The sequence below is a fragment of the Arachis ipaensis genome, chromosome B10 (assembly GCF_000816755.2).
Source record: "Arachis ipaensis cultivar K30076 chromosome B10, Araip1.1, whole genome shotgun sequence".
Lineage (NCBI taxonomy): Eukaryota > Viridiplantae > Streptophyta > Magnoliopsida > Fabales > Fabaceae > Arachis > Arachis ipaensis.
The window spans coordinates 118,034,218-118,059,278 of record NC_029794.2 but is presented as its reverse complement, the minus strand read 5'-3'; the positions used below and the strand labels follow the sequence as shown (position 1 = coordinate 118,059,278).

Genomic DNA, 25,061 nt, shown 5'->3' with positions numbered 1-25,061 from the left:
AATAATAATATACAGTACTATCTAAATTATAATAAATCTAGAAAAAATAAAAGAAATAAAAATATCAAATTTAGAAAATAAATGAATGAATGCCTAGATCATATGTATTTACTAATGGTTGTAGCAACCAAAGACATGTAACACGGTAAGCTAAATTGAGAACAAATTAAAAAAAATCATATGCTATATATAGTAAAGCAGATTTAGAACAGATAAAAAGTAATAAAGCAGATTCAAGAGTAACAAAAAATATAGGGTTAAATATTTTTTTCGTCCCTAAGATCTTGACTCAAAATCAAAATCGTCTCCGACCTTTTTTCGTTATTAAAATCATCCTCAACATTACAAAACGTTATAAAATCATCCTTTTGTAATGAACAATATTTTTGGAAAATTTTATCCTTAAACAAAAATTAAAAAAAAAACATGTAACCAAACGCAGATCCCTCTTCTCTTCCTTTCTCATTCACAACAACAATCCTTCGTCTTCTTCTTCTCATAACAACCCTTCTTCTCATATCTTCTTTCTTCTTCCTTTTTCATCATCTTCTTCTTCTTCTCATTCACAACAACAATAAATAGTTTAGGAACATATGTGACCTTCATATTGAACAACTCGTGGTGGAATCCCAGGAAAGGAATCTTCACCCACCTCCCATCTCACGGTAACCTTGATTTTGTACCATCTGCATGATAGAAATAAGAATTAAAGGTCAAATTCATCATAAACATGAATAAATAAATAATGAAGCTTCAAGAAATTGGAGCTTACCCTTGTTAAAAAAGGTCAAGATTATGAAACCTATGAATGTAAACAACAACTTCATGAACAGCATCTAACACAGGGAGCTGGCTTGGCCTTTCAGATCCAGGTTGCTGCTCAACATTGCCCAACCTCTTTGTTGACAAATTCTTCTGATTCAGACCCACAAACCATCTCAGTCTCCGAAACATATGTAGTCACTAGCAACAGTAACAGATAAAATAATGAGCTCAATTACAAGACCGATGATCATTCATCTGTTATCCTTCTAACCTTTCAATTGAACTAGATCAAAACCCCGCTACTACAACAGAACCCAAAAAAGGATCCAACTTTCTCTCACCCACCTCGATTTCAACCCAATCCACACCCATTTGAGCTACCCATCAATCTGAATAATGTCAAAACTTTATGTGCTAGTTGAAGGTTACTACAAGAAAAACACCCATTCAGGTACACTTGAAAAGTGTAGCCAAAAGTGAAAAAAAATGATGCCTTAGGCTACGGCTACGCTTTTTGGGCTACGGCTACGCTTTTTGGGGTGATTCCTATTCGCCCGTTGCCTATTCTCAAAGGCTACGCTTTTCTGCACCAAGGGCTTTAAGATAATTTAAGTCACATGAAACTTGTATCACATATCAATTAAAATGCAAAGTTTGCACTCTATATCCAAAAAGAATTTAACAAACAAAAAATCGTTAATCTTCTAATCTTGGCATAATGACTAAAAAATGTTTTGAAGCACCTTCAAATTCTTCTCAAACACATCTTTTTCATGCTGATCTTCATCACCATCAAGAAAACTCCTGGCCTTAACAATTGTATCAGTGTTCGTTCCCTTGTTCATTCTCTTGTTCATTCCCAGCAAGAACTAATTTCCAAGCAGTTACTGCCCTGCTTACAGCTGCAAATTATCATAATTCAAAAAGAGAAGCATGTAAGGATTTTGCATACTGATTCACCACCATACGCAATCAATACAAGATTATGTTGAAGGAAATGACCGGGCTACTTACAAATATTCTTTTGACCAGTCTCGCGACACATGAAGAAAACAAAATTATAGAACCAAATGAATTCTGAAAAGTATCCCTGGCAAGAGCAACAAATAAAGCACATGTTCCAATTGCAAGTATCAGATTAAAGATGAAAAATACAAGAAAACAAACTTGTTGCTTTTTTATTATTCTCATTAAAGATGAATGCTAAATTCACAAAATCATGCCAATCAGTTTAATTTCTAGTGCAAAAGGGAAAAACGGCGTTGTTTCAAAGAGTAAAGTGAGAATCATCAACCTAAATTGTAAAATTAAAAATGAATTGAGACAGATATATCAATTTTGCACCAATATCCCAAATGCAAAAGGAAAAACCATAAAATAAATAAAATTGTGCTCTTTCCACTGTTATTTAATCATGTCACTCAATCAAACACAACACAACAAAACAAAACAAAACAAAATTTTGGGGGTACCAATAATGGTAGGAAAAACCATGGAAGCTGGAAAATAACAAAACTAAGGGTAAATCAAATAAATAAAGAAAGAAAAGAAAAGAACATTGCTCACAAAAGCTAAACAAAATTGAGGTTGTATTATTGAAAAGATATACGTATAGTTAACTAGTCTAGCCATTTAAAAAATAAATAAAAAACAATCTTTTAAATAAAAGCTAAGAATCCCAATTCTAGAGTCCTAGATTGCATTGAAGCCATGTGAAAAATTGGTCAATTACCTTGATAAAGGACATCATCATCAGCATCATCATCTACTTGAAAGTTATCAGTTTTGCACTTGATATTGAACCACTTATTGACCAATGTCTTGGGCCATGAAAGCTTCACTAAATAAAGGAGAGTAAGCAATGGCTATGGCAAAATGCAATTGCCAATGAAGCTTGGAAGCACAAATGTCATTTATTTTAAATCGAGCATTGCTTTTCTTGGAAGCACAAATGCCATTTAACAAATCCTGTTAGTCACATTGATCACTTCAATTTCATAATTCAACACATACAAATTAAGAATACGCACTATAACAAATAACAAGTATTGTAGTAGGAAGTAGTCAAATGCAACATATTTCAAGTCTTAATTTAGCACTAATTAAAAAGAATGCAATGTTGGATGAGAAACGAACCACGTGTCTGTGTTGCTCGAACCTTTCACGGAGGTTAGCTACCTGAAAAAGATGATAAGAACAAGAAAAATGGTTAAATAATTAAAGTTAGGGACCCAAAGTAAAAAAAAAAATTAATCAGAAGGGTGAAAGACCCGGTAATATCAATGTATATCAATTTAGCTTAGCTTGTGAAGGTGGGAAGTGTGAGAACTCATCATCAAACAGAAAATTATTGAACAAAAAGGAAATGTCAAGAATAATACATAAAATCATAATTAGTTTTCTATTTCAAAATTCAAAACAAAACTGAATACAATGCTATAAGGGAATCACAAATACAGGGAGAATTTTACACATGTATCAGCACACTGGATTAGTGATGGCAACATCAGGAACATAAGCTAGCACCAAGATGATAGGGTATGATGAAGGGTCTTGCGAGAAAGCAGAGGAAAAAAGATAAACAAATAAACGGGTAATAGACAAAGATAAACAAATGCACAAATCCAGGCACAAATTCAAAAGTGCAAAAAAACAAGAATTCTAGCAAAGAGAAGTGCACAAAACTAGAATTACAACAACCAGAATTGCCCAAATAATTTTCAGCCATAACAACACAACTTCAAGTGTTAAAGTGTCAATAAAGCCAACAACATATGATTTTCAGCCATAGCAATTAACTTAACCATATGCAAATATAAGAGGCATAACATATTATACATATACCTAATATATTATACATATAAAAAAAAGGGGACAAAAGAAATCCTAATATATTATTATTTATTTTAAATAAGAATCCTAAAGTGTACTTTGGTTTTGGTTTTGCAACTGCGTTCTAAGAATTTAATTTTATATGATTTTTTAAAAATCGGCTACTGATTTAGTACACTTCAGAAAAACAGCAAGCAGTAACCAATTTAGAAAAATTATATAAAATTCATCTATGGTTGGATTCTCCTAAAGTTTGGTGTGATTGAACTAGACTTACCCATCTTTCACCCAGTTTAAGTCCCAGAGTATTTTCACTTCTCTAGAAAAAGTTATGCCTCTCGAAATATGGTTTTGTTTTAAGGAAAGGGTGCTGTCGCAGCAGTGAACAGCCCTGCTTCCAGAAGACACAACTTTCTCTATAAAATTCAAATTGTCCTGAAATTTGGACATAAAATATTAGACATCCTAATATTTCATTCATCTTTAGTTTCACCTCCAAAGAGTTTCAGAGTATTGAGATATGTAGTTTTGAAGTTGCTGTTCCAGAATTCGTACAGCATTGTTTCTGCAGAAAATGACCATTTTCTAAAAATCATATCTCCCAAACCACACATCGGAAAATTCTGAAATTTTAGAAAAATAATCTAGACATCTTAAGGTTTCATAGAAAAATTATTTCACTCATTTTTAGTGGCTAGATTGCTCCCAGTTTTGTTCACAAATTGCTGCCCCAAACTGCATAATTCTGCAACATGTAACCTCGGGTTTTGAGAGGTCAAAAATTGATTCCTAGCTTTTCACTCACTCTAACCTTCCATTCTAACTTTCTTTATCTATTGTAACTTGTTGAAAAGATTAAATCAGCTCCAAGTGTTCAGGATTAATAAATCACCATTTTTTGTCACTTTTTACATTTAAGCGTACTCATATGAAATCAACAATTTCTGCATTACTCAACGTAACATAGCAATCCAGCCACAAATCACTCAAACAATTCACATATATTATCATCAATTTACTGCATCATATATAACAAATAGACCAGCATCATCTCAAATAATCATTAGCATGTATCATCAATTAATTCAATCATGAAACTTGGCTTCTAGCCTTTCAACAAATTCTGCATTCTAACAAACTTAGATTTTACATGTATAAGCCTATTGCGCATTTCATCAAACAGCTCAAGTGCAAAATCACCCGAAGGAGCACACAATCAATAAGCTCATAAATCAAACCAGCAACATTATTAACAAAACGCGCAGGCTTCCTATCTCTATCTCAGCATGCATATTTCTTACCATAACAAAACAGATCATCCAACATTCAAAAACAAAAACAAGTCTTTATATAGATAAACAAAAATCAATACATTCAAATAAAGCATCAATACCTTTATATAGATATTTTACCTCTCGAAAGTTATAAGCTGATATAGTTAGGTGAGTGCAGTAATTAACTACCACTTTTCAACAAAAAATCAGCAACTTCAGCTAATTACTTTCCACTAAGATTACTAGGAACGTAGAACTATATATAATAAGAAAACATCACATCAAATTAATTAAGATTAAGAAGAGAACTAGATGAAATTAGTGTTGTTGGTTGGGTTAGTTGCAGCCTGATTTTTATATTGGAAATTAATCATGATGAATTGAAAAAAAACATACCTTAGCTGCTCTTGTTCTTGCCCTTGCCCACCTTGACACAGCAGATTCTTGTTTCTCCACATCAAAGAATGAAACTGAACTCCTTTTAAGAGTAGCAAAATCCAATGTCTTCCACCTTCATCATTCAAAAACATTTAATTATTTACATGTATAAGATAGAAATTTAATCAAACATCTAGGGCGCACCAATAAAAAAAGGCATGTTTTCATGAAAAACTAACCATAGTTCCTCCACTACCACAGCACAATCTGCCAAGTTTCTTCTGGTACGGTAACTCTTATAAACCTTCTGCAGCTTGGTGGCAGCTGCATCAAGCTCGCTTTGGAGAAAAAGAAATTAACAAAAACACAAAAAATGCTTGACAATTAGTACTGTAGTAGTAATCGTAGGCAAGGAATCAAATTTTTGGATGCTTTGGTGGAATCAAATTAGTACTGTAGTAGTAATCGTAGGCAAAGAATTTATACAGCTGTTTTTATCCATATGTAATGTAATTGACTCAAAACTCGGCTAATAAAACTCTTATTTCCAGTGTGCTTCATCAAATAACAGTATTATACATTCTAGAACCAAGTTTTTTCCTTTTTCCCATTTGCTGTTATTTTTTTGACACATTTTAATTGGCTATTATCACTAAAATTCAAAGCATCTATGAAAAATAACCAAAAAAAGCATTTGAAAAGCATCAGAGAGGAATATAACTTGAAGCTAGAAATTGAAAGCAACCACTATATTAAGGAATGCGTATGAACCAAGACATAAATCAAAATATTTCAGTGTGAAACCTGTTCTTTTCACTAATTTTTCCTTAAGATGCTAAACTAATTGAAAACCTAAAATTCGAACCCAAAACCCCCAAAAATTCACAGAACCAATTGAAAATTGATACATACCTTCTCTATCTTAATTAGCCGTTGCAATTCATCATCACTATCAAAACCATACCCACTTTCGAACTGAAAAATGAGAGCGAGTTAGAGAATGAGCGAGAAATGGAGGATACAGAACAGAGAATTTTACCTGGTGACAGAGGATATGACGCTGGTGATGAGCGGCGACGGTGAAGAAGAGATGAGCGGCGACGGTGAAGAAGAGATGAGCGACAACGCAACAGCTTGGTGACAAAGCATGATGGCGGCGAGACATCCCTTCGAGCTCCTCGGCGGCAGCACAGCAGCCCAACGGTGGCAGAACGGCGATGGCAACAAGCCCTAGCAACGGCGATGGAGCTTCAGTGGCGACGGAGCACCCCCTTCTTCTCTCCTCCATCGCGTTTTCTCTTTTCCTCGAGCTCTCTCTCTCTCACTGGCGCTCGACAACGACGGCGGTGGAGCCTTAGCCGGCGTCGTCCTTTCCTTTCTTCCCTCACTATTCTTCTTCTTCCCGTTCTCCCTTTCAGATTTCTTCCCTCTTTCGTGTATGGGTGGAGTGAGGATGAGGGTGTATGTCGCGTGAGTGAGGGTGACTGGGTGAGGGCAAATTTTTGCTGAGTTTATTTGAGGGTGTGTTGTGTGCGAAAGGGTTGGCGAAGGTGAGGGTTATGTGTGAAGGTGAGAATGGCGAAAGGGTGTGCTTCTGGAGGGAAGAGGGTTTCCTATGCGCAAAGTGTCTCGTGGGTGTGTGTTCTTCTGGAGGAAATTGAAAGGGGAACAAAAAATTTACTAAGTGTTAGGGATTTGCCATACATACATTAGGCATAACTTTTAAAAAGCACCCAAAACATAATAAATAAGTTACTTTTTAAAAGCGTTCTCTTTGATACGAAAAGTGAACCCATAGATATCAACCTACGGCTACGCTTTATAAGTGATTTCTATAATACCTAAGGCTACGCTTTTTAAATGATGTCGCATTTGTGTATCCTTTTCTCTTATAAAAAGGCAACACGGAGAAAAGCGTAGCCTATTCTATGAATAGGCTACGCTTTTCAAATGTAGCTTAAAAAAAGTGTGGCTGAATGGGTATTTTTCTTGTCAACGTTGGAAAAATTAGGGACCAAGATTGAAAAGAACAAAAAATCATGCTACCCTTCATCTTCCACTTTCTCTGCTGCCATTGTTGTTTGCCTCAATTATCGAGTCACTGCAATTATATCTAGAAGGAGGCGCGATGTGGCAAGGAGGCAGAACGGAGGCGCAACACTAGAGGAGGCAGAACAGAGGAGCGGCGCTGCGAGAGAGGAAGAACGCAGGTCGGCGCCAAAGGAGAACGTCAGCAACGACGCCCTTTCTCGCCGGCGGCGCCTTCTTCTTCCTCTTCGTTCTCCACCCTTCCCTCCTCTGTGTTTGTGTTGTTGAAGGAAAAACAACAAATGACTGTAAATGATGGATGAAGGGCATTTTTGTCCAAAAATTAGAGAAAGGATGATTTTATAATGTTTTGTAACGTTGGGGATGATATTAATAACGAAAAAAGGTCGGGGACGATTTTGATTTTAACCCAAGACCTTAGAGATGAATAAAGTACTTAACCCCAAAATATACTATTAACAACAAAGAATTAATCTTTTAGGAAGAGAAAGATACTTTCATAAAGTAAAAATCGTTGGTCGGAATATAAAATGGGAAAGTACATATACAAATGATACCTGATGTAATAGAGTTATATATAAATTAGCCATCGAAATCAAACAGCAATAACCTCAACTGTGGCAGAATCATCTGCACCTTTCAAAAATTTGGAAAAAACTGAAACTAAAGAAAAGAAAAAAGGCTAAAAGCCTACTACTAATGCTAAAATTGTATTTAGATAAAACACTTTTAATCTTCAAGCTCAACAAAAATGAGTAACATGCTAAAAAGTATGTTTTAATTTCAACAACATTTTTAAATTTTTGCCAAAGTTGCATAGACATCATAGCATATATGTAAGAATCGACCTAATCGCTTTAGTAAAATAATAATTTTAAGTGCTCGGAGTAGATTCAAAATTTAGAAGTTTTAATTTGAAAATATAAAGGTGAAATTTGATTTCAATGAATTTTTCTGAGTTGAAAAATGTATCTTTTTCGAAAAGTTTTGTAAAAATGCGTACTGGCGATTAAGCCGGCAGTACCGGCTCTAGTCTGTCCAATACCGCGTATTTTGAAAAATAAGATTTTGAAAATTGATTTATTGTTTTGAAAGGACAAAAATAATTTAGAATCGAAAACCGGGCGCTAATCTTAAAGGTTTTGGCCCAAAGTGGGCCAAACGGACCTAAGACGCTAATGGGTTAGACCGGACCCAAGTTGGGCCCAAGCCCAACATATATATGCATCCTTTAATGAGATTTCAGGTTATTTTATCCTAATTAAGAGAGGGGAGGCGCTGATGAGAAGAGAGAAGAGAGGAGATGGGTTTTATTATTCACCTCCATCTTCTAGGAGCCATAACTTGAGCTACGGAACTCCCATTGACAAGCCGTTTGTGGCCACATGAAGCTCTTGTCAAACTCTTCGTTTCTATCTAAGAAAATCTGGTAAGAACTCAAAACTCACACCCCAATTTCTTCTCCTAACTTTCTGCATTTTTGGGGTTTGGTTTTGAGTAAGTTTTGTGGTTTTGGTTGTTTAGGTGATCTCTAGTAGCGGATAATTATTGAATTTTACCCCTAATCACCGTTGGATAAGGTAAGGAACCTCTATATCCTTGTGGTTTAGTGTAGTGTGAGCTTTAGTTGTTAATGCATGATTATGTTGTATGTATGAAGCTTGTTTTTGGAGTTGGTTGTGGCTTTGGTGGTTTGGAGCTTGATGGAAGCTTGTTGGAGCCAAGCTTTTGGTGTTTGCGCATATTGAGAATCGGCCAAGGTATGGTTTCGGTTTTCTTTATGTAATATGTAATATTTCTGGAAATTTAGGCTAGTGGACCATAAGATAGGATTGAATGATGTTGGTGTATGCCTAATTATTTATGAAATTATGTTGTATGATGAAGAAGATTATAGAAAATGTTGGAATGTATAATACATGTTTATGATGCTTGTTGAAGGATATTGATGATTATGATGTGTGATGATATATTATGATGATGATTGTGGGTTTTGAATCTTGTGGTTAGTGATGATATTGAATGGTGTTAATTTTGAGTTAATGTTGCATGAGGATTCATTATTGATGTTGATCTATGATTGATGGTGGATGACTATTATGATGATGATGATGGGTGGTAAGTGAAGTATTTATGTATGAGAAATTGTTGATGTGTAATGTTGTTGTGAAATGTTTGGGAGCTTAATAATTTGATGATGAATGTTGAGAATTATTATGGTTGTTGAGAGTTGTTGGTATTGTTGATGATAGATGATGAATCATGAAAATGTTATTGATGAATGTGGAGAATTAGGAGTGTTTATGATGATTTTAGATGTTAGAGAATAATGATTTTGATGGTGTGGAATAGTGTAAATGGGAGGTTATTAATGGTTAAGTTTGAGGAATAAGTGGTATGGACTTTTGTATTGTTTTGGTAGAAATTGGATTGTGAGTAGTTTGGTTTTGAAATAAGAGTTTTGGTGAAAGTAAGTTTTTAAAGTTTTTGATAAAAATGGGTTTTAGGCCAACTTTAGCGGATCATATCTTAAGCTACAGTTTTTGAAACAGAATGATTTTTATATCAAATTAAAGATAATTCAAAGAGCTTTAAAACGGTATAGATTTTATAGAAATATAAATTTTGTAGAGAAAGATATGATCGTTGAAAGTTTGGCTCAGAAATCTGAATTCTGTGAAGTTACAGAATTTGTGATGTCTGGTTTGTGTGCGCACGCACACTCCTGTGAGCTTTTAAAACTGCGCACACGCACAGCCTTGTGCGCATGCACACACAGGGGAAGGCTTGCTGATGAGAGTGCTAGCACGACCTGTACGCACATACAACCAACGAAGTTTTGCAACCTGTGCGCACGCACACGTTGGAAGGTGCACTCTGTTGAGGGCATTCGCATGCCTTGTGCAGATGAACAGAGTTAAAATTTTTACTACCTGTTCGTAAGCACACCTCTATGCATACGCACACATTTTGAAATTTTTCCTGGGCGTGCGCACGCACACCCTTGTGCGTACGCACATGCCCTGTTTTTCAACTAAAATCTTGTTTTTAACTGTTTCACCTTCCTAACAAGCTTGTAAACTTCTGTGACACCTATTTAAGACATTTTGGCTTGTTTTGGATGTTAACCATAGAGAAGGTCTTGGGTGAAATTATTTGGGTATTACTTTGAAAAGTTAGAGGACGGAAGTTTAGGTTTCTGGTGTACTGGGAATGAGTTTGGTTGAGAGAGAAGGAAGAGTAGTGAACTTGGTGATTATTGACAATGAATTGAGAAACTGATGAACTAACGAGTTTGGAATGGAATTAAGAACTGATGATGGTTATTATGAGCTTGATGGATGTTGGATATGGAAAGTGTGTCAGGCACTATATCCTTGAAATATTGATAATGATAATTGAAGGTAGAATGAGTATGAGTGGAAGTGTGCTATGAGGCGTGGCCTCTGAGATTGAATATGTGATTACGATATGCATTGTTCTCTGTCGTAGGGGCTGAGGCAGTCTCCCGCCTACGCTCGGATGTGAGGCTTGAAGTTGGGTTCTCACTCATATGTATCGCTCAAGAGGAAGGTGGTAGGGCACTATCCCTCGGAATGTCTCCCTCTAAAAGGAGAAGGTGATAGGGCACTCATCCCTCGGAATTTTTCCTCCTGAGCATGGGTTTCTCTCTGGTTGCAAGGAGGTAGGGCACTAACCCACGGAATCATGCGACATCCAGAGGAAGGTGGTAGGGCACTCTCCCTCGGAACGTTTCCCTCTAAAAGGAGAAGGTGGTAGGGCACTTATCCTTCAGAATTGTTCCTCCTGAGTATGCACAACAGAGAGACTAATCCGGGAGTTGTCGTCTGGATTTTCTGTCGGGTTTGGCACAATAACCAATATGTGATATCACAGCCAATAGGATAGACATTTATCTTATGCATCTTCTGTATGTTTGCTTGCTTTGATTACTTGAGCTTGCCTAATTGTATAGAATGCTTACTTGCTTCTTGAATTACATGTTATATATGAATACTATCTGTGTTTTACTTGCGTGCATTAATTGTGATTGTCTGGTGCTGAGGAGGTTAGGTAGGCGGTGGTGATGGGATCGCACGGAGGTTAGGTTGGCGAAGGTTGTGGGATACAGCGGTGTGACTAGTTTTAGTTAGAAATCCCCTAATTTTAGATAACCCTGTATATTGTTTATGGTCTTTATTTATTTATTTGTGTTAAGCTTGAATATCCGTATGCGATGTGAAGTTCTAGAATTGCCTTCGGCGTCCCGGAGCCTTACATCTTACATTATTGGGCATTGTTACCATATTGAGAACCTCCGGTTCTCATTCCATACTTTGTTGTTATTTTTCAGATACATGTCGTAATTCATCTCGGTGAAATTGTGGACATGGTGGCAGAGCGGAGTAGGGTTTCTTCCTGGTTTATTTCTGTTTTATTTTTGTTGTAGTACTTCCTCTCACCCTTTTTGTTTTAGATTTTATGGCCTTAGAGGCTTATTTGAGAGATAAGTTGTATAAGCTGTTTTTAACTCCAAAACTCTGTATTGTTATGTCTGTATACACTAGCCGGCTTAAACTCTGCGAGTTGAGGCTAGTTCCTTATGATTATTATACTCTTATATCTATATATATGTTCTATTCTCTTGCATCTACACCTTGTATCTTATGTGTTAGCTTCGTGTGAACGTTTCGCGTTTTTGTAATTTGCTTTACGGCTAGAGGTAAGGCTTAGGGTAATTAGGGGGTTACAATATACCAATTAATTTATTATATCATATATAGAAAATATAACACACTTTCATGTGTGCAGAATAGGAATGCAGTATTGAACGATGAAATAGATGAAAAAGGAATGGTAAATTATGCATGGGACGTGAATAAATTACTGTAACTATGTTAAATATTGCATTTTGACATTCATTTTCATGTAGCTCACTGGTCTCAAATTCTCATGGTTTTCGAATTTTATCGACTAACATTAGTTTTAAATATAAAATCAACAAAAGAAGCCATTTAGATGAAGAAAAAATTGGTAAAATTATGTGTTCAGACGAAATGAGTTACAGTCATTCTCCTATATTACATTACACATAGAGCATTTTGAAAGCGAGCCATCCCAAAAATATTCATTTTTAAATAAAGTTTAACATGGTAAACTAAATAGGCATGCAAATGAAGTACCTCATAACAGCAATGGATATGAAGTTTCTTTAAATTTCTACAGCCAATAGGTATACCACATATAGCACCATCCCCAAGGTTTGAGTAGTCTACCTGTTGAAGAGTTTGTAGGAACTTACATCCTTCTCCATCCTCAAGAAGACCAACATCAACAATTCTTTGACAGTAAAGTAATGCCAACTCAATTAGACATCTGCCAATAGAAAGCCGAGCTTAGCACCACAAATGAAAAATAAACAGAGAAATAAACACAGCAAGCAATGAAAAACTTGACCAAAGTAAATATAAAGAGGACAAACATGTGTCCCATGCTTCCTTATGTTGCCTATTTATTGAATGGTTAATTCATTCCTTATTTCACATACATACTGACAAGATCTTCCAATGGATTCTAGTCCCAAAGCTCGAATATTGTGACATCCATTGACTTTAAGATGTGTAAGTTCCTTGCATCCAGTAACAATTGCTCCTAAACCCTTGTGACTTAGGAAATCCCTTGTGACTTAGGAAATCACAGTTACTTAGTATTAAATTCCTTAACTTCTTGCATCCATTTTTAATGGCAAACAAACCCCCGAAATTAACCATTATTCAAAGATAGGAGATTACTAACTCTAGCAGGAAAAAAATGATAGAATTCTTGGTAGAATCCAAAATTTAACAATTGGAGACATGAGGAAAGATTGTGCAATTACGTGCAACACTCACTACAAGAAAAATCACTTTTAGTGGCCATTGATGTCAGGATTTTTGCCAGTAAAGAATGTCATAAAAACAGTCGCGTTGTAGATATAGTCTCTAAACCGACAGAAATCCCTTCGTACAAACGTTTTGGTTGTCACAAGTAACAAACCCCTTTAAAATTGATAACCGAGTATTTAAACCTCGGGTCGTCTTCTCAAGGAATTGCAGGGAGGTATGTTCTTATTATTGGTTATGAGTTTGTAAATTGGGGTTCTGGAGTTTGGGCAATGGGTACAGGTATATTTTCAAAGCAATAAAAATAAATAAATAACTGTAAAATAAACTCTTGGCGAGGTATGAGAACTGGAAGTCCTATCCTGGTTATCCTTATCAATTGTAATGAGAATTGGATTTTTCTCCCACTTTGTTAACCTCTAACTATGAAGGTAAGTTAAGTGAATGAATTAATTTTTATTCCTCAGGTCCTAGTCTTTCCTTGGAAAAGGCTAGAGTTATTGGAACTTGAATTAATGAAATGAAGAAATCCAATTTTCAATCAATAATGAGTTTGATAACTCAAGTGTCTCCAATGACTCAATCAAAGCCAAAAGGGAAAAAAGTCTACTTGAATGAAAATAATTTGGATAAACAAAGAGCATTAATAAATTAAAAAGAGCAATCATAAGTCTGAAATACCTCAAATTATATTAATAAAAGCAATCCAATCTAACATGAAAGATTTATGAATCAAATGGGCAACATAAGTAATTAACAAATAAAAGTATTAGAGTATCTAAAAGTAGAAGAGAAATATAAATTGAAGAACATTGAACCTGGGATTGAGAGTCACTCCTAAAACTAAGAGAAATCCTAAATCCTAATCCTAAGAGAGAGGAGAGAACCTCTCTCTCTAAAAACTACATCTACTCCTAAAATTGTGAATTGTGAAAGCTTGTTGATGAATGGATGCGTTCCCCCACTTTATAGCCTCTAATCTATATTTTCTGGGCCGCAAACTGGGTCAGAAACAGCCCAGAATTCGCTGGTTGCGAATTTAAACACGCTGATTTTCGTCACTGCGACGCGGCCGCGTGGGACACGCATTCGCGTCGCCTAGCGTCAGAGAAACTATGGCATATTATATATCAAATCGAAGCCCTGGACGTTAGCTTTCCAACGCAACTGGAACCGCGTCGTTTGGACCTCTGTAGCTAAAGTTATAGTCGTTTGAGTGCGAAGAGGTCAGGCTGGACAGCTTAGCAGTTTCTCCAACTTCTTGTATTCCTTCCACTTTTGCATGCTTTCTTTCCATCCTCTGAGCCATTCCTGCTTTGTAATCTCTGAAAACACTTAACACATATATCAAGGCATCTAATGGTGATAAGAGAGGATTAATATTAGCAATATAAAGGCCAAAGAAGCATATTTTCAATCAAAGCACATAATTAGGAAGGCAAATGTAAAACCATGCAAATAGTATGAATAAGTGGGTAAAGAGTTGATAAAATCCACTCAATTGAGCACAAGATAAACCATAAAATAGTGGTTTATCAGCCATTTATTTTGTTTTTAGCAGCAATGAAAATAGCCGTTAATACATTTACCGGCAATTAGACATTAGTCATCTTATGTTTTGTCGCTAAAAGGTTTTAGCGGTAATTATAACATTTGCCAGTAAAGACTTTTTTAATGGCAGCAAAAAATATATAACCTATTTTACCGACAATTTATATGGCCACTAAAAATAATTCTAAAATTGTAATATTATTCACTTTTACCGGCCATTACTATTGCCGCTAAAATCTTAAGATTTTTTTTAGTTATATTATACTCATTTTCTTAGAAGCCAAAAACTATCTTTTTTTATCAGAATCTCAATTTTTTTGCCAATTATGTATAACGAGAATAAGTGCATTGTTCATAATAATTTGAGTTCACAAGATTACAAGGTGCTAAAAGACTGGTGCAGTGGTACCCTCAATAGTCAATATTTCGAACATACACGTGCTACTTATCATTTTGTTTATGAAAACAATGAAAGGATATAGTAAACAAGAACCACAAATCTCAATATCTCATTCGTAGGTGATTATGAACGAAATCAATGAGACGTGTATATTTTCTTTAGATTTTTGTGATGGTCTTGACAAATGAAACAAAAAGAAACATACTGAAATGCTATTAGTCATTCCGTGGTAATATTACTGTGAATATGTTTCAAATAGGGGTGTCCGCGGATCGGATTGGATCGGATATGGCCAAAATTTCGATCCGATTCGCACTAAAATCATCGGATCGGATCGGATCCAATATCCGCAGTTTTTAAGGTTGGATCCGATCCGATCCGATCCGCAAACTTGCGGATCGGATCGGATCGGATATCGGATATATCCGCAAAACACAAAAATATTTTTAAAAGCTTATTTTTATTAAAAAAATATCAATAAAATTTATTTTTTCTATTCTTTTAAATATGTTTACTCTTAAAATAATATTAAACATACTCGGATCCATATCCGCAATTTTCGGATCGGATTCGGATAAACACCGCGGATATGCGGATCGGATCCGATCCATGGACACCCCTAGTTTCAAAACTGGAGCAGGTTGCAAATTACAATACATAAAACTATTTGCATTCATAGTAATAAAACATTTTGTCCAAGGTACCAAGACTTTGTGCCTTGCTCTTGAGATTAGAAATACATTTCCTGTGGCCATGACCCTTTTTGTGTTGTTCCCATTCATGTAATCCTCTTAGCACCCTGTCTCCACAGGCCTGCCAAAAAGCAAGTACATCATCAAGAAGCAAATTTTTATGAACCACAAAAATTTGATATTGCAAGCAGCACTTGCTTGTGCTTCGCCCATCACTAGTTACATGTTTAACTTATACTGCAATACTTTTGGCATCCGAACATGGATTTTCTGGTAGCTTTATAGTTTATAACCAACTGTTTTCCCAAAAAGCTTTTCTGTAAGTAAATGTTTGAAATTTGTGGTGTACACCAAGAATACAAAAGCAACGTAGAACCAAAATATAAAAAGTAAGCAAACAATGCAGTTTTCAAGAAATTAAAATTAAAAATTGCTACCCGGATTCTAAAAAGCATAACAGACCTTGCATATGTATTGAGTCCAAAGGTCCCTTTGATTAATTTTCACTTGGTGTCATTTGACATGCCACAAGTGGATGACAAGCTTCCATTCTCACACAAGAAGGAACCAACTACCTTTGTAGCTGACTCAACCACTTCGTCAGTCCATACATCCTCTGATTTGCCTAAACAAAAAGTGACCTAATCAATATAAAATGTTATTTTATGGCAATATAAAATGTATGTTCCAACCAAATAGTGTTTGCAGTCTATTGAGCATCCTCTTCTGCAATGATCATAGCTGCTTTATTAATCTGAGGTTTCAAAATTCAATTTTCTTTTAATTCCAGTCATATCAATGTAGAAAGGCAAAGACAAATGTCACATACGAAACATTTGAAATTTGATCCATTATATCAATTTATCTTGAATGAACATTGTTTCTTGCCACAATATGCATTAAATTTAGATGGAACCAAGTACCAACAAGAAAGAAAAATCAACAGCAGCTTTTTGGAACTGCTAAAGCCTATTAAAACACAACCAAATCTTGATATTTTACAAACTTATGCCATGTGAAACAAATCAGAAAAAATCAAACTTTTATATAAGAATCCACTCAAGTATCATGGGGTAATTTTGAATTGCATGGAGTGGGATAAATCAGAAAAATGACCTTTGTTTCCTTACTAGGCCTATATATATATATTCCTGTCAAGAATGCTTATTTAAGTAAGTCACAAAAAAATAACAGACAAGAGTGTAAAAATATAACAGACAAATTTTGAGTCAATAATATTATCAGGAATTACGTCACTGTTGAAGCCAGTGATGCTTTTTGAGTCAGAAACCTGAAAGAAAATTAAGCAATAAGCATTAAGCATAATTTCTTGAAACTTGGATCTACATTGGAATTAACTTCCTTAAAGAAAAGACAAAATAAAAAACAAAGAAAGAAGGGTCTAGGCACATACCGAATTCAAAAGAACAACTACCAAGTTATCTTGATAGTACTCAAACAGATAATAGTGCACTATAGCTTCCCTTGTAGACAGTGGCCATGAAAGCTTCATCCTTTCTTCCAAAATTTAGAGCAATGTAAGAATGACATAAAGCATTTTCTCTTGTCTTCTTTTCTCTATTTTAGGAAAATTAAAAGAAAATGATTGCTGCAAGAACAAACCTTACTAGTGATATTTGTTTCCCAATCTGGATCTTCTGCAGACATTCCACCGCAGTAATTTTAAAGGTTGGAACAATAATATGAGGCCACCTGAGAAATAGAAATTGTGAATAGGATATCAGCTAAAAAGTATGACTCAGATTTTCATAGTGATTCATTACTTAGAATCAAAATAATTTCTGTGGTGTACAGAAACATCCAAGGGCCATTTTTCTGAAAATAGTGATACCTTATACAGAAATTCATGATTCTAAAGCACATATTGTACCATGATTCTTACCATTTGTTATAAAGAGGTGTCTTCCATGAAAGGCATAAACCAGTAACAAAGAAAAGAATTCATCAAAATCCACATGTTGAAATGGCCTTTGGTGTTAAAAATCACAATGCTAACAACTTTGGTTGTTCTTATGGAACTCACAAACATCAACAGGCCCATCTACATAGACTTCAGCTAACAATGAATGAAACAGAGTTCCACATGGTTGATCCAAATCTCTCATCCTTCATACCCAAAGACTAATAAAGACTCTCACACACTCTTGTTTTGACTTTCTTATTGCCACCTTTGTCTCCTTCTTAGCAGTCTTATATTTCTTAAACTTTCTACAATATAGAAACCACTCTTTAAAGCAAACTAACAACAAGGATTTAAATAGACAACTTTTGAAATTTAGTAGACCGAAACCAAAAATCTGAGTATTTTACAGGGACCAAAAACTTATTTAAGCCTATAATCATTTACAAACTAAAGTGTTGCAACATAAATATTACAAGGACTAAAGTGAGTACATTTAATCTTTTACAGGCTAAGTTTTTAAATGAAAATTTTCCTAGGACTAAAGTGTAGTTTTACTTTCAATTTAATTATATAAAAGATACAGAAAGAAAGAACTTCTAATTGATATGACAAATTAAATTTCACGTAAGAAACTAGAAAAATATATGCTTAAACGAAATACGTAAAGAATGGGTAAAGAGAAGAATGGGCAGCTTACTGATACACGAAAGTTAGATTAAATGTTAATTCAGAAAACTTTAGAAAGTCAAAAAAAGAATTCACACGACTGAGTCCATGAGAGAGAACCTGTTGGTATTCCAGATCAAACTTTAGAAACTCATCATCACAGTTCTCAACCATGGTGGCCAAGCTCTTCAGATTCTTCACAGGCTTACCATTGAAAGCAAGAACCTATATGAATCCAAAAAGAGAAGGGGTAAGCATTTCAAATCAACCATTGATTAAGATCTATAACAATTAATAATTTAATATCAATAAATGTTCTCTTACCTGAGTGTTAACTATCTCCTCATATCCAATATTGATGTCAGACACCAGAACCTATATAGTAAAGTTTAAGTAAGAGCAAATGTTAAACAGCAAATCCATTAAAAAAAAGAAAAAATTAAAATAAGGGATAGCATAGGCCAAGACCTGAGAAACAACAAGAAGTTGCTCATCAACAGATTGTGCCATAGCATATAGATATTTCTCTAGGAGCTTCACTGGAGCATCAAACTCATAATCTTGTAGTTAACTTTAAGAAAGCAGAAAATCCACATGTTTGGTTGCATTTCCTGAGATGAAAGCTGAAGAAGGACCAGCACATGTGAAATTATCTTTGACAAAGGAGCATGAGGCTTCAAAGTAAGCATAAACCTCATATTCTAAGTTTTAACTGCTATCTCTATACTTACTTAAATTTCTTACAATCTCATCAATCTCAAATGAACAAAGAGCTTTGAACTCTATTCTAAAAAATAATGAGTGTAACACAAATTGTAACTTTAATATCTTATTGCTTGTACAATGCAAATCTCACTATTAAGTATTAACTAGTGAAGCAAAATGCAAATCGGTAGGATATCAACAACCTGAACGAATAGCTCGAGATCTTTGCCAATGTGATTGCGATCGAAGTGGAAAACGTGAATGTGGCTGCAGCATCGAAGAAGACGGCGTAGAAGCTAGAGGCTCTGTTATCGAGCGAAATCTTGCGGTGCGTGAGGGTGTAGTCTTCGATGGACTCGTTGGAGGAAATGGAAGGCAACACGTAAAGCACAATCGTGACGAGTACCAAAGGAACCGCCACCATCATCAGCGCTCGGCGGAGCTGGTAAGTCTTGTAGGAGGACGACTCGTGCGGCAACCGCAACAGCATTCTTCCGAATCTGAGTTCTGGCAGCTCCACGGAGGAGGACGATGGCGAGGTGGCAGTATGGCCGTCGAGGAGCTCGGTGGAGGATGGTGACCGGTGGCGGATCTTTCCATTGCAGGAAACGGCGGCGATGAGAAGAGTTCGGCGAGGAGGGATGGTAATGGTGGCTGGGTTTAGGGTTGGGTTTCAGAGAGTGAGAGAAAGGGGATGGGGTGGGTCTTGTTCTATTTTCTATTTGTCAATTATCTTAATTATAAATTTTTATGAAAAATATTTTGATAAAAAAATATCAACCATAGTACTATGGCCATTGAGACCATCTCTAGTAGGGAACTCATCTCAATCCCTATTTATACCCCACTTGTCATAAAAAGTAACTCCACATCAGCTTTTGCGTTATAAACAGTAAATAGGAACTCAAAGTATCTTTCTCTTTTCCATTAGGAAGAACTAACTTTAGTCCCTATTATGGTCCCACTTAATTAATTAATTAAAATTAATATAGTTACTATTTTTTTACAATAATATTATTAAAATTTATAAATTTAAAAATAATTTACCATTAAAAAATATTAATATTAAAAAATTAATAACTTCATACATAATAATAATACGCAATATATAATTCAAGATTAAACTAATTTGTAAAATTATATAAAAAAACATAATGCAAATCTATAGTTGACGACAAATATTGTAAAATTGATATATGTGTTCAATCAAGTCTTTTTTTATGTAAATAAATTTAATTAATTCTAATTTAATATAACATTATAAATAATATTTAATATTAATTTAGCATAATTATTTATATTAATTATGATTTAAATAATTAATATAAATTATTAATTAAATAAAAATATAATTATTAATTATATTTAATTTATTAATATAAATCTTTAATTAAATAAAAATATAATTATTTAATATAATTTAATTAGTAATTTTTTTATATTTTAGTGGCAATAAAAATAATTGCTATTATAATATATAGTATTAATGACAAATATATAATGCCACAAAAAACATAATTTAAATAAAAAATAGTAATCATTGTATTATTGTCGCTAAAAATTTGTCGCTAAAATTAATTATTTTTTTAGTGACTTAAAGTCATGCAAATGGAACTTAATAATCAATATATCTAAACTTATCTCACTAAATGTGCTTGAACATTATCAAATTAAAGCAGTATCAACATTATAAATAACATATTAAATCATATAATGACTTTCATGATAATAGTTGAAAGACACAAAGTATCATATGGTACATGCAATATGGTTAATAATTTAATAAAAAAATAGCAACATTCATTTACATATATGGTGCATTATTTCTAATTTACAATGTTCGGGATCTGATCATTTTGCTTATAGTTTTATTCTTGACTATCTGGTTAAAAACAAAATAAGAAAACTTGTTGTCTCTACTTTCTTTATATTTTTCATTAGAATAATAACTAAGAATGATAAATTTATGTCAAAGAGCATATATCTTGTAATGATGATAACAGTAACTCATACGTTTTTTATTTTTCTGCAGCTGAACATCCATACAATCAGTGAGATTCTCTGCCAAATCAAAGTCAAGTCACAGCAAGAAAATTATCATCAACTACAAGTCCAATCAATTTGTGAGACTTTAAGTAATAAGCCAAACCAAAAGTGTGATCCATAAATCTTACAATGACAAAAATAAAATACCTATAAAATAGATAATAAATCATCAATAGTTTACCTTATTAGCAAGCTATAAATACGGTATACCCTTGTAAAAATTTCAAATTTATCTGATGCATTTAGTCTTCAATCCATGTCCCTAAAATTTTAAACACATTATATAAAATTAAAAAAAAATGAATCATAAGATAGTACTTACAATAATAATAATAATTTTATTTTATTTACCCACAAAAAAAAAGATTAAATAAAAGTAAGTACTAGTATCCAAGTAAAAAGCAGCTTCACATGAGTAAATATGTTTGGCTCTTTTGGAGCCTATAAGAACAAAAGAACTCCCATTTTGAAACAGAAGTAAGGTGGGTGCTATCCATACAAAAGTAATTTAAATTTATTTAAAGATGAGTGTTAGTGGTCAGCAACTTTTGGTATTTGTAGCCATCAAATAGCTATTAATGATGATTTTAATAGTGTGAGATTGGTGTGAGATTTCATCCAATGGCTTACTTTTCCTTGCTAGTTACATATTGACCAAAATTTAAAAAAGTTGATGGTCCCTATACTTTTCCTTATTTAAATTTGTTTATTTTATTCTGTGTTATATTTATAAAAGTAAAAAACAAAATCAAGTCGGCTTAATCAATTCAAATTTATTTTAATTTGTTTATTTTATTCAAAGCAATTTTCCATATAAAATCAAGTCATACTGATATTGATTTTATTCAGAATATTCATATATAATTGAGTCTTTATTCAAAATCAAATTAAACTGAACCACTAACAACACCAACTTAAACCGAGTTTAGTTTAATAACTTTGATCACGTGACAAAAATTTAATGGATAAAGGAAAATTGTTTTACCATCATTATATTTCCTAATTTATTTTATCTCTCTCTATCAAATTAAAGCTTAAAACATTTTGCTATCATTTATGATTGATTCTTTTAATCTCATACATGTTAAATCTCTTATTATTTTCTTTCTTCATTTAACGTAACCAAATTTTAAATTATTAAAACCTCGTCATTCTCATCAATCATTATCTTACTTCACGGTATCATATCATATATCTTATCTTTTTTAATTTATCTTAATTAGATTTCGTTACCAAAATTTCTTTATCCCATATATAAATATATATGCATGAGAGATTATAACTCTTGTACAAACTGAGTATTTCTCTCTATCAAAGTACATATATACATAATTTATTCCTATAAACAAATTGGTATAATTTACTTCTCTAATTATAATGCCTATGCGTTATGATTGTTTTCGAAAGGCATTTTGGCCGATGATGCTAATACCCTATATGTTCTTCGTTCTGGGGTTTACACTTATAAACATAGGAGGTGGACCTAAATGGAAAGATTTTAATTCTTCTTCTCAATTGATCATTATTGGTTCCGGTTATTTCATATTTGTTGTTGGCTACATCCTATTTATTATAGCAGACAAGTTTTTGCCTATATATTTGAGGGATAGTAGCTCATCGGAGAATAATACTATTGAGATCACAAGAAATATGAGAGTGGTTCCTTGGTTGGATGAAGATGGACATTTTATGATAACGCTTCAAAGTTTTGATTCCCAAGAGACACAAGAACTCACCGAGTTGCCTTTTAGTCGGAGTATGCGGATTGCTAGACTTGTTTTGAAGGCATTGCCGCCGGTTAAGAGCTTCGCTAAGGAGGAGGAGGAGGATGGCGACGGATTAGTCGACCGGAGAATCAATTCTTGTCCTATTTGTATTGAAGAGTTTAAGGATGGAGAGTTAATTCAACCTTTTGGAGTGTGTGTTCATGAGTTTCATGCGGCTTGTATAAACTCTTGGTTACACTCTGGAAAAACTAGTTGTCCGCTTTGTCGTGAAGATTTAGCTACTTTTATGAATTGATTATTAGAAGTAGTTTAGTTGTTAGTACTAATTATTAGTTCAAGTCATTGATGATAATCAAACTTATAATTTTGTGATTATTATGTTTTTTATCAGTTCTATGTGTTTAATAATACTTGCAGTTTTAAGAAATATTGGTTTATGATATTCTTTATCAACTATGTTTATCTAATTAGTAAATTCGAAGGCGCCATCTCTTACATGAGCATGAAAAATTATGTCATTTGAGTTATAATTTATTGGCATTTTTTTTATAGGTGAATGCTATCCAACCCCTTTAAAATAACATGTAAGTTACCCTTCATTATGTGTCACATTGTAATTGGTAACCATAGTTGGGTTATTTTATAATTTATTATCATTTTAAATAAAGTTAGAAAATGGGAGTACTCTCACGCAATCCCCCTTTCTTCCTCCCTTAACGACGTGGTTGAATTTCGTTATCAATAACTTTGCCGTCCTACGTCCTCGCTATCTCCTATCCTCTCACTCGATCCCTCTTTACTAACATAAATAATGTTTAGTTTGGTTATTAAATTTTTTCACTAAAACAAATCTTTATTTAATTACACGATAGAATATATGAATGTAAAATATAATATAATATAATAACTCTATTTAGAGTACTTAAAAGTATAATTAAAATCAGAAAAAACATATTTTTTATCGTACATAAATTATTTAAAAAAAATAATTATTAAAAAATTAATAACACAAGTTTAAAATGATAAAATCGGCAAAAAGAGGCGCTGGCTATACTGGGAAAGATGGTGAAGTACAGGCAACGGAATTCAACGACGTGACTAAGGGATAATGCACTACAGAAAGAGAGATTGCGTGGGAGGGCAGTAAATGGCGACGTCGACGCTTTTTGTCACGAACGCGACAGTGCTTGGAAGGACGGAATTTAGGTGATGAAATGATAAAGAAAGAATGGAGGCGTGGAAATGTGCTTTAATTAACACAGGGTGAAGTTTTGATATTTTAAGAAATTATATCATTTTCAATCTCAAATAATAAATTATAAAATAACCCAACTATGGTTAAGTAAGGACCAATTACAATGTGACACATAATGAAGAGTAATTTACATGTTATTTTAGAGGGGGTTAGGTAGCATTCACCTTTTAATTATAGATTACTGGGTTAAATTATTTTTGATAAATGAGAATACAAGCGGTGCTTGATTCCAAGGTAACCCACATTATTCCTAGATAACTCGGTGCTCATTTACGACACATTTTTATTTTTAATATTGGATTAACAATGGTATTTTTTGAATTGTGAATTACTGTGTTATTTTTAAAAAATGTGGGATAATTTAATTTAAGAAATAAAAATTGGACCGTTCAATTTTTGTACTCGAATTCTTCGATTTGTGTTTAAAAATTAAAAAAAATTGGAATACACAAATCAGACCCGTATTACAAATTTTTTAAATTTTTTAAACACAAATAAGAGGATCCAATTTGTGTAACTTCCATAATTTTAAAAAATACCAAAAATTATAATATTAAAATATATCACTCATTCTGTAAGACCCAGAAATTTCAGAAAAAATCTTATTAAGAATTAATGTTGATTTATTTATTCATTAAGTACCTTAACCTCAGGAATTATTTTATTAAAGAAAAATTAAAACAAATTTTAATTAATTGAGTTTAAAGTAATTTAAGGTTTTATCTGATTTTATAATTATCGAATTATTTTCTATATTTGAATAATAAAGTTTAGCAAATATAAAATAATAAGAATTTTATATGGTTTGGTTTAAGTAATTGAGATTTTGGAATTTAATACTAATATTTTTATAAATAAAGAAAATTAATTATATTACCTTATAATTTTAATTAGAGTATTTGATTTCAAATCAAT

The 25,061-nt window shown here is 33.4% G+C and overlaps 3 long non-coding RNA genes across 11 annotated transcripts; all 3 read right to left on the bottom strand.

Moving 5' to 3' along the window:
- Positions 237 to 7,083, bottom strand: LOC107624460. Of its 3 annotated transcripts, none has more exons than XR_002355659.1 (10): positions 6,289 to 7,083; positions 6,162 to 6,224; positions 5,489 to 5,587; positions 5,268 to 5,382; positions 2,902 to 2,943; positions 2,498 to 2,733; positions 1,780 to 1,855; positions 1,509 to 1,667; positions 773 to 963; positions 237 to 686 (listed from the first exon to the last, which is right to left on the bottom strand). It is a non-coding gene; the product is annotated as an uncharacterized LOC107624460 (long non-coding RNA). The 3 variants fall into 3 exon arrangements; XR_002355660.1 differs by having other exon boundaries at positions 773 to 915; positions 6,289 to 7,082; XR_002355661.1 differs by having other exon boundaries at positions 2,498 to 2,605; positions 6,289 to 7,082.
- Positions 7,866 to 12,969, bottom strand: LOC107622040. 2 transcript variants are annotated; one of them, XR_001616039.2, is made up of 3 exons: positions 12,851 to 12,969; positions 12,482 to 12,613; positions 7,866 to 7,928 (listed from the first exon to the last, which is right to left on the bottom strand). It is a non-coding gene; the product is annotated as an uncharacterized LOC107622040 (long non-coding RNA). The 2 variants fall into 2 exon arrangements; XR_002355185.1 differs by having other exon boundaries at positions 7,868 to 7,934.
- On the bottom strand, positions 15,755 to 19,849 carry LOC107623831. Of its 6 annotated transcripts, XR_002355180.1 has the most exons (10): positions 19,322 to 19,849; positions 18,882 to 19,036; positions 18,738 to 18,788; positions 18,534 to 18,638; positions 17,727 to 18,052; positions 17,447 to 17,536; positions 17,238 to 17,337; positions 17,076 to 17,114; positions 16,286 to 16,448; positions 15,755 to 15,944 (listed from the first exon to the last, which is right to left on the bottom strand). It is a non-coding gene; the product is annotated as an uncharacterized LOC107623831 (long non-coding RNA). The 6 variants fall into 6 exon arrangements; XR_002355181.1 differs by lacking the exon at positions 17,727 to 18,052 and having other exon boundaries at positions 17,238 to 17,341; positions 19,322 to 19,847; XR_002355178.1 differs by lacking the exon at positions 17,727 to 18,052 and having other exon boundaries at positions 19,322 to 19,847.